At 39.4% G+C, this 9,633-nt stretch overlaps 1 pseudogene; it reads left to right on the top strand.

The window, feature by feature from the left end:
* Positions 1–877: 877 nt before the first annotated feature.
* On the top strand, positions 878–5,713 carry LOC129528950 (cytochrome c oxidase assembly protein COX16 homolog, mitochondrial-like; annotated as a pseudogene).
* Positions 5,714–9,633: the final 3,920 nt, after the last annotated feature.

Raw genomic sequence — 9,633 nt, 5'->3', positions numbered from 1 at the left:
CATGCCATTGCACTCCAGCCTGGGCAACACAGCAAGACTCCATCTCGAAAAAAAAAAATTAGTGGCTCTTTTAAGTGATGAGACAGATACAATTGTTAGGCCGGGCATGGTGGCTCATGCCTATAATCCCAGCAGTTTGGGAAGCCAAGGCAGGTGGATTATGAGCTCAAGAGTTCGAGACCAGCCTGGCTAAGATAGTGAAACCCTGTCTCTACTAAAAACACAAAAATTAGCCGGCTGTGGTGGCACACACCTGTAGTCCCAGCTACTCAGGAGGCTGAGGCAGGAGAATCGCTTGACTCCGGAGGCAGATGTTGCAGTGAGCCAAGATCGTGCCACTGCACTCCATCCCAGTGACAGAGAGAGACTCCGTCTCAAAAAAAAAAAAAAAAAAAAAAGTTTTAACTTGGTAAGGGGGAAATCAAGCTGTTGCTGTTTGATGGTAATATAATAGTATACCTAGAAAACATTAAAGACTCCTCTGAAAAGCTTCTATAACTGATAAATGAATTCAGCAAAGTTTCAGGATACAAAATCAATGTACACAAATCAGTAGCAATCTACAAATTCAATGCAATTTCCATCAAAATACCACCAATATTCTTCACAGAAGTAGAAAAAATCACTGATAAAATCCATATGGAACGAAAAAAGAGCTCACATAGCCAAAGCAAAACTAAGCAAAAAGAACAAATCTGGAGGCATCGTGTTACCTGACTTCAAGGCATAATATATTCTATAAGGCCCTAGTCCCCAAAACAGCAGGATACTGGTATAAAAACAGGCACATAGGCCGGGCGCGGTGGCTCACGCCTGTAATCCCAGCACTTTGGGAGGCCGAGGCAGGTGGATCACGAGGTAATGAGATCGAGACCATCCTGGCTAAAACGGTGAAACCCCGTCTCTACTAAAAATACAAAAAATTAGCCGGGCGCGGTGGCAGGCGCCTGTAGTCCCAGCTACTCAGGACTGAGGCAGGACAATGGCGCGAACCCGGGAGGCGGAGCTTGCAGTGGGCTGAGATCTTGCCACTGCGCTCCAGCCTGGGAGACAGAGCCGAGACTCCATCTCAAAAAAACAAACAAACAAAAAAAACCAAGCACATAGATCAGTAGAACAGAATACAGAACCCAGAAATAAACCCAAATAGCCTACTCCTGAATGTTTTTTTTTTTTTTTGAAACAGAGTCTCACTCTATTGCCCAGGCTGGAGTGCAGTGGCATGATCTTGGCTCACTGCAACATCCACCTCTTAGGTTCAAGCAATTCAGCCTCCGAGTAGGTAGGATTACAGGAACAAGCCACCATGCCTGGCTAATTTTTGTATTTTTAGTAGAGATGGGGTTTCACTATTTTGGCAAGGATAGTCTCAAACTCCTGACCTCAAATGATCTGCCCACCAAAGTGCTGGAATTATAGGAGTGAGTCACCATGCCCAGCCTCCTGAATGAGCTTTGAATCAACAACAAAATTAAGATGGAAATTTAAAAACACTTTGATTTGAATGACAATAATGTCACAACTTATGAATACCTCTGGGATACAGGAAAAGTCGTGCTAAGAGAAAGTTGATAGCAATAAATGCCTACATCAAAAAGTCTAAAATAGCAAAAACAGACTACATAAGGTTACACCTCAAAAATCTAGAGAAGCAAAAACAAATCAAATCCAAATGCAGCAGCGCAGAAAAAATAACAAAGAGAAAAACTAACTGAAATTGAAACAAAAAAAATACAAGGAGATAAATGAAACAAAAAGCTGGTTGTTTACAAAGATGAACAAAATTGAAAGACCATTACTAGCAAGATTAACCAAAAAAAGCAGAGAGAAGATCTAAATAAGCTCAATTACAAACAAAATGGAAGATTTACAGACAATACCGCAGAAATACAAAAGATTTTGCTATCACGAACATATTTACATGTACAAATTAGAAAACCTAGAGAAGATGCATAAATTCCTGGAAATACACAATCCTTTTAGATTAAACCTGGAAGAAATAGAAACTCTGAACAGACCAATAAGAGGTAGTGAGATTGAAACAGTAATAAAAAATTGCCAACCAAATAAGTCCAGGAGTACATGAATTCACAGATATATTTTATCATCAGACATTCAAAGAAGAATTGATACCAATCTTACTGAAACTATTCCAAAAGATAAAAAGGGAATCTTCTCTAAATCATTCCATCAAGCCAGTATCACCCTAATCCCCAAACCAGAAAAAGGCATGACAAAAAAACAAAAAAAAAGTATTTCTGATGAACATAGATGATAAAATTATCAGCAAATTCCTAGCTAACCAAATACAACAGCATATCAAAAAGATAATACACCACGATCAAGTGCATTTTATACCAGAAATGAAGGGATGGTTTAACATATGCAAGTAAATAAATGTGATATACCACATAAACAGAATTAAAAACAAAAATCACATGATTATCTCAATAGGCTCAGAAAAAATCTGGCAAAATCCAGCATCGCTTCAGCATTAAAACCCTTAGCAAAATTGGCACAGAGAGGACATAGCTTAAGGTAACAAAAGCCATTTATGACAAACCCACGGCCCACCTTATACTGAATGGGAAAGAGTTGAAAGCATTACCCCTGAGAGCTAGAACAAGACAAGGATTTTCACTTTCACCACTTCTATTCGACATAGTACTGGAATTCTTAGCCAGAGCATTCAAACAAGAGAAAGAAATAAAGGGCATCCAAATTGGAAAAGAGGAAGTCAAACTGACTGTTCACTGATGATGTGATTGTATACCTAAAAAACACTAAAGACTCATCCAAAAAGCCCCTAGATCTGATAAATGAATTCAGTGAAGTTTCAGGATACAAAATCAATGTACAAAATTCAGTAGCACTGCTATGCACAAATAGCAACCCAAACTAGGAATCAAATCAAGAACTCAACCCCTCTTACAACAGCTGAAAAATAATAATAATAATAATAATAATAATAATAATAATTAGGAATATACTTAGCCAAGGAGGCAAACGATCTCTACAAGGTAAATAACAAAACACTTGAAATAAATTATAGATGACACAAACAAATGGAAACACATTTCATGCTCATGGATAAGTAGAGTGACTATTGTGAACATGACCATGATGCCAAAAACAATCTACAAATTCCAGGCAATTACCATAAAGATAGCATCATCATTCTTCACAGAACTAAAACAAAAAAAGACAATTATAAAATTCATATGGAACCAAAAAAAGCCCACATAGCCAAAACAAGACTAAGTAATAAGAACAAATCTGAAGGTATTACATTACCAACTTCAAACTATACCAAAAGGTGATAATTATCAAAACAGTATGGTACTGGTATAAAAATAGGCATGTAGAACAACAGAACAGAATTTCATACCCAGAAATGAACCCAAATACTTAAAGCCAACTAATTTTTGACACTGTTAACAAAAACAAAGTATAAAAAGGACACCCTAAGGCCGGGCATGGTGGTTCATGCCTGTAATCCCAGCACTTCGGGAGGCCAAGGCAGGTGGATCACCTGAGGTCAGGAGTTTGAGACCAGCCTGGCCAACATGGTGAAACCTCGTCTTTAATAAAACTACAAAAATTAGCCAGGCACAGTGGCTTATGCCTGTAATCCCAGCCCTTTGGGAGACCGAGACAGGTGGATCACTTGAGGTTAGGAGTTCAAGACCAGCCTGACCAACATGGCGAAACCCAGTTTCTACTAATAACACAAAAAAATTAGCCAGGCATGGTGGCACATGCCTGTAATCCCAGCTACTCAGGAGGCTGAAGCAGGAGCATCACTTGAACCCAGGAGGCAGAGGTTACAGTGAGCCAAGATTGTGCCATTGTACTCCAGCCTGGGCAACAAGAGCAAAACTCCGTTTTAAAAAAAAAAAAGGACAGCCTGTTAAAGAAATGGTGCTGAGATAGCTGGTAAGCCACATGTAGAATAAGAAAATTGGGTCTTCATCTCTCATCCTATACAAAAATCAACTCAACATGGATCAAAGACTGAAATCTAAGACCTGAAACTATAAAAATTCTAGAAGATAACATCAGAAGAACACTTCTAGACATTTGCTTAGGCAAAGAGTTTGTAACCAGGAACTCTAAAGCAAATGCAAAAAAAAAATCATAAGTAAATGGGACTTACTAAACTGAAAAGCTTCTGCACAGCAAAAGAAGTAATCAGCAGAGTAAAGAGAAAACCCACAGAGTAGAAAATATTTACAACCAATGCATTCAACAAAGGACTGTTACCCAGAATCTACAAGGAACTTGAACAAATCAGCAAGAAAAAACAAACAAACAAACAAATAATCCCATGAAAATGTGGGCGAATGACACAAATAGACAATTCTCAAAAGAAGATATACAAATGGCCAACAAACATATTTAAAAAATGCTTGGAAACCTATCAGTAACGACCGAGCACCAAACAACCAAGGAAAGTTGGTGAGTCTCATCTTGATGAGAGCTTGGACCGCTGAGATTTGAGAATCTGCGTTGGGCCTGCTTGCAGTTCTAAACGGATGGAAGAGTTCAGTCATGTTTGCACCCGCAGTGATGCGTGCTTTGCACAAGAATAAGACTCTCCAGTACGAAGTCCCCATGTTGTTGCTAATTGTTAGAGTTTCTTTTGGTGTTCGTGAGTTTTTACAAATCTGACATGATGCTGTGAAGATGAAAATTGATCCTGAGTTGGAAAAAAACTGAAAGCAAATAGTATCATTAGAATCAGAATATGAGAAAATAAAAGACTCCACTTTTGATAACTGGAAGAATATCCAAGGACCCAAGCCTTGGAAAGATCCTGACCTCCTCCAAGAAAGGAATCCAGAAACCCTTAAGACTAAGACAACTTGACTGTGCTGATTCTTTTTGATTTTTTAAATAAAAATGTCATCAACTGGATTTCCTAATACATACCCCTATCAAGTGGAAAGAAGATTCCAGGCTCATTGAAACCTGAATGTGGGTAACTTGTTGGCAGATAATCTTGATAAAATATCAAGTACAAGGCTGGGCACAGTGGCTCATGCCTGTAATCCCAGCATTTTGGGAGGCTGAGGCAGGTGGATCGTGAGGTCAGGAGTTCAAGACCAGTGTGGCCAGTATGTTGACACCCCATCTCTACTAAAAATACAAAAATTAGCCAGGCATGGTGGCACATGCCTGTATTCCCAGCTACTCAAGAGGCTGAGGCAGAAGAATTGCTTGAACCCAGGAGGCAGAGTTTACAGTGAACCAAGATCGTGCCACTGCATTCCATCCTGGATGACAGAGCAAGACTCTGTCTCAAAAACAAAAAAAAAAAAAGTCAAGTACAGGTTTTTATACTTCCCAATTATTCCATCTGCAGATGAAAGTAACAATACTGGACATATATATTTTACACCTTGAAATAAAAAATGTGAATACTGAAAAAAAATGCTCAACATCACTAATTGTCAGGGAAATGCAGATTAAAATCACAATGTGATACCACCTTACTCCTGCAAGAATGGCCACAATTAAAACATCAAAAAACTAGATATTGCCATGGATGTGATGAAAATGGAGCATTTTAACACTACTGGTGGAAATGTAAACTAGTACAATCACTATGGAAAACAGCTGGGAATTTTTTTATTATTATTATTTTTTGAGATGGAGTCTCACTCTGTCACCCAGGCTGAGTGCAGTGGCGTGATGTCAGCTCACTGCAGCCTCTGCCTTCCAAGTTCAAGTGATTCTCCTGCCTCAGCCTCCTCAGTAGCTTGGACTACAGGCACATGCCACCATGACTGGCTAATTTGTTTGTACTTTTAGTAGAGATAGGTTTTCACCATGTTGGCCAGGCTGGTCTCAAATTCCTGATTTCAGATGATTTACCCACCTTGGCCTCCCAAAGTGTTGGGAATACAGGCTTGAGCCAGCACACCCAGCCAGGAGATTTTTTTAAAGAACTAAAAGTAGAACTACCATTTGATGCAGCAATCCCACTACTGGGCATTTACATGAAGAAAAAAGTCATTATATAAAAAAGACACTTGCACAGTCATGTTTAGAGCAAAACAATTTCCAATTGCAGAAATATGGAAGCACCCTAAATGCCCATCAACCATCAAGTGGATGAAGAAAATGTGGTATGTATATACCATGTAATGCTCAGCCATTAAAAAATGGAGTAATGGCATTCACAGCAACTTGAATGGATTAGAAGATCATTGTTCTAAGTGAAGTAACTCAGGAATAAAAAATCAATATCGTATGTTCTCATTTACAAGTGAGAGCTAAGCTATGGGGATTCCAAAGCATGAGAATTATATAATGAACTCTGAGGACTTGAGGGGAAGAGCAGGAGGAGGGTGAGAGCTAAAAGACTACACATTGGGTACAGTATACACTGCTCAGTTGCTGGGTGCACCTAAATCTCGGGCATTACTGCTGAAGAACTTATCTATGTAGCCAAACAACACCTTTACCTCAAAAGCTCTTAGAATAATAATAACAACAATTTAAAAAAACCCACAGAAGTTTATGGTGATATGCTTTGGCATTTTTTTAGAAAGGATTTCACTCTTTCACCCAGGATGGAGAGCAGTAGATTGATCATGGCTCACTGCAGCCTCAAGCTCCTGGGCTCAGGCCATCCTCCTACCTCAGCTTCCTGAATAGCAGGTAATGCAGGCACTGGCCACCATGCCCAGCTAATTTTTCTTTTCTTTTCTTTTCTTTTCTTTTTTTTTTTGAGATGGAGTCTCTGTCACCCAGGCTGGAGTGCAGTGGCATGATTTCGACTCACTGCAAGCTCCGCCTCCCGGGTTCAAGCGATTCTTCTGCCTCAGCCTCCCGAGTAGCTGTGACTACAGGTGCCCACCACCACGCCCAGCTAACTTTTTGTATTTTTAGTAGAAACGGGGTTTCACCATGTTAGCTAAGATGGTCTCAATCTCCTGACTTTGTGATCCGCCTGTCTTAGCCTCCCAAAGTGCTGGGATTACACACTTGAGCCACCATGCCCAACTGCTAATTTTTGTATATTGGGTAGACATGGGATTTTGCCATGTTGGTATCAAATTTCTGGGTTTAAACAGTCTTTGTCTCTTGGCCTCCCAAAATGCTGGGATTACAAGCATGAGCCACCATGCCTGACTAGAATCTTATTTTTATATGATATAGAAAAGCTAAATATATTTAGATCTGTAAGTTAGCAGAAAGTTTGAAAAAAATATTTTATTAAAAACATAAAATGGTTTTACCTCCAGCTTAACTTTGTAACAATTCCAACCAAACGTGAAGTTTTCTTGCCAGAACTCAGAGGAGGGCATGAATCCATTGTGCAGACTTGACAGGTGGAAAGGTATAAAAGTCCTGCTTGCTCTCTTTGCCGGGAGGCTGGTAGCCTGGGGCAAGTTCTCAGCCCTGCTCACCCACTCCCTGAAAACTAACCTGGTGCTGTTGAGGGGAGAGGCATCATGGGAGCTAGACTGGCCTTTTGGGTTGTGTGGGAGCTGGGTGAGGCCTGTGACTGTCTGCTTTTTCCCACTTCCCTGACAACGTGCATCACCAGCAGAGGCAGCCATAATCCTCCTGGGAACATAACTCCATTGACCTGGGAACCACACCTCATCCCACCACAGCAGCCACTGCAAGCACCTCCAAAGGAGAGTCTCAGCTCAGACTTGCCTAACCCTGCCCCCACCTGATGGTCCTTCCCTACCCACTCTGGTAGCCAAAGACAAAATTTATATTCTCTTGTTGAAAGTTCTAGGGTCCTGTCCAGTACCTGATCCTCCCTATACTACCACAGCAGATGCTCTCTTGAAGGTGCCACCTCTTGGCAGGAGGCCAACCAGCAGAAAACTAGTGCATTAAACAATTACAATTAAGGATGCCACAGAGTCAATTTCACTCCTCTGCAACTTCCACCACAGCAGGTGCTGGTGTCCATGGCTGAGAGACCTGAAGATGATTCACATCACAGGACTCTGCAGACACCCTCAAGTACCAGCCCAGAGACTAATAGACCTGCGTCCAGAAGAGAAATAACAATCACTATAGTTCAGCTCTTAGGAAGCTACATCCCTAGAAAAAGGGTTAGGGTATTACATCAAGGGAGCACCCTGTGGGACAAAAGAATCTATACAGCAGCCTTAAGCCCCCAGATCTCCCCTGTCACACAGTCTACCCAAATGAGAAGGAACCAGAAAAACAATTCTGTTAATATGAAAAAACAATGTTCTTTAGCACCACCCAAAAATCATGCAAGTTTACCAGCAATGAATCCAAACCAAGAAGAAATCCATGTAGTGTCTAAAAAAAAATTTAGAAAGTCAGTTATTAAACTAATCAAATAGGTACCATAGAAATGTAAAGTCCAATTTATGGAAATCAATGAATAATACAAGATATGAGGGGAGAAATCTTCAGTGAAAAAAATAGAATAAATAAAAAATAATAACAACTTCAGGAAATAAAAACACACTTAGAGAAATGCAAAATGTACTGAAGAGTCTCAGTAATAGAGTTGAACAACTAGAAGAAAGAAATTCCGAGCCCAAAAACAAGGTTTTTGAATTAACCCAATCGAACAAAGGCAAACAGAAAGAATAAAAAAAATCAACAAAGCCTCCAAGAAGTTTGGAATTCTGTTAAATTACCAAACCTAAAAATAATTTGCATTCCTCAGGAAGAAGAGAAATCTAAAAGTTCAGAAAGCATATATGGGAAAGTAATTGGGGTAAACTTTTCTTTCTTGGCTAGAGACCTAGACATTCAAATACAAGAAGCTCAAAAACACCTGGGACATTCATTACAAAATGACCACTGCCTAGACAAATTGTTATCAGGTTATCTAAAGTCAAGGCAAAGGAAAGCATGTTAAGAGCTGTGAGGCAAAAGCACCAGGTAACCTAAAAATATACAAAATAAAAACCTATCAGATTAACAGCAAAAACCCTACAAGCAAGAAGGGATTGGGACCCTATTTTCAGCCTCCTTAAGCAAACCAACTATCAGTGAAGAACTTTGTATCCAGGAAAACTAAGCTTCATAATTGAAGGAAAAAATGTCTTTCCATGCAAACAAATGCTGAGAGAATTCACCGCTACCAAGCCAGCACTACAAAAACTGCTAAAAGGAACTCTAAGAAGTCCTGGAAAAATATCAAAACAGGACCTCTTTAAAGCATAAATCTCACAGGGCCTATAAAATATGAATACAACAAAATGTTTTATAAAAACAAGGTATTCAAGCAACAAATAGCATGATAAATAAAACAGTACCTCACATCTCAATAGTAACATTGAATGTAAACGGCCTAAATGTTCCACTTGAAAGATATAGAATTGCAGAATAGATAAGAATTCACCAACCAAGTATCTTCTGCCTTCAAGAAACTCATCTGACACACTAAGGTTAAGGTAAAAATGTGAAAAAAAAATCCATGCAAATGGATACCAAAAACGAGCAGAAGTAGCTATTCATATATCAGACAAACACACTTTAAAACAACAGCAGTTAAGAAAAGACAAAGTGGGATATTATATAATGATAAAAACCCTGTCAAACAGAAAAATATTACAGTTCTAAATATAGAAGCACCTAACACTGAAGCTCCCAAATCAGCATGTGAAACTTTCTCTA

The sequence above is a fragment of the Gorilla gorilla genome, chromosome 20 (genome assembly GCF_029281585.2).
Source record: "Gorilla gorilla gorilla isolate KB3781 chromosome 20, NHGRI_mGorGor1-v2.1_pri, whole genome shotgun sequence".
Lineage (NCBI taxonomy): Eukaryota > Metazoa > Chordata > Mammalia > Primates > Hominidae > Gorilla > Gorilla gorilla.
The sequence above is the reverse complement of the archived record's forward strand: the minus strand, read 5'-3'. Positions and strand labels throughout refer to the sequence as shown.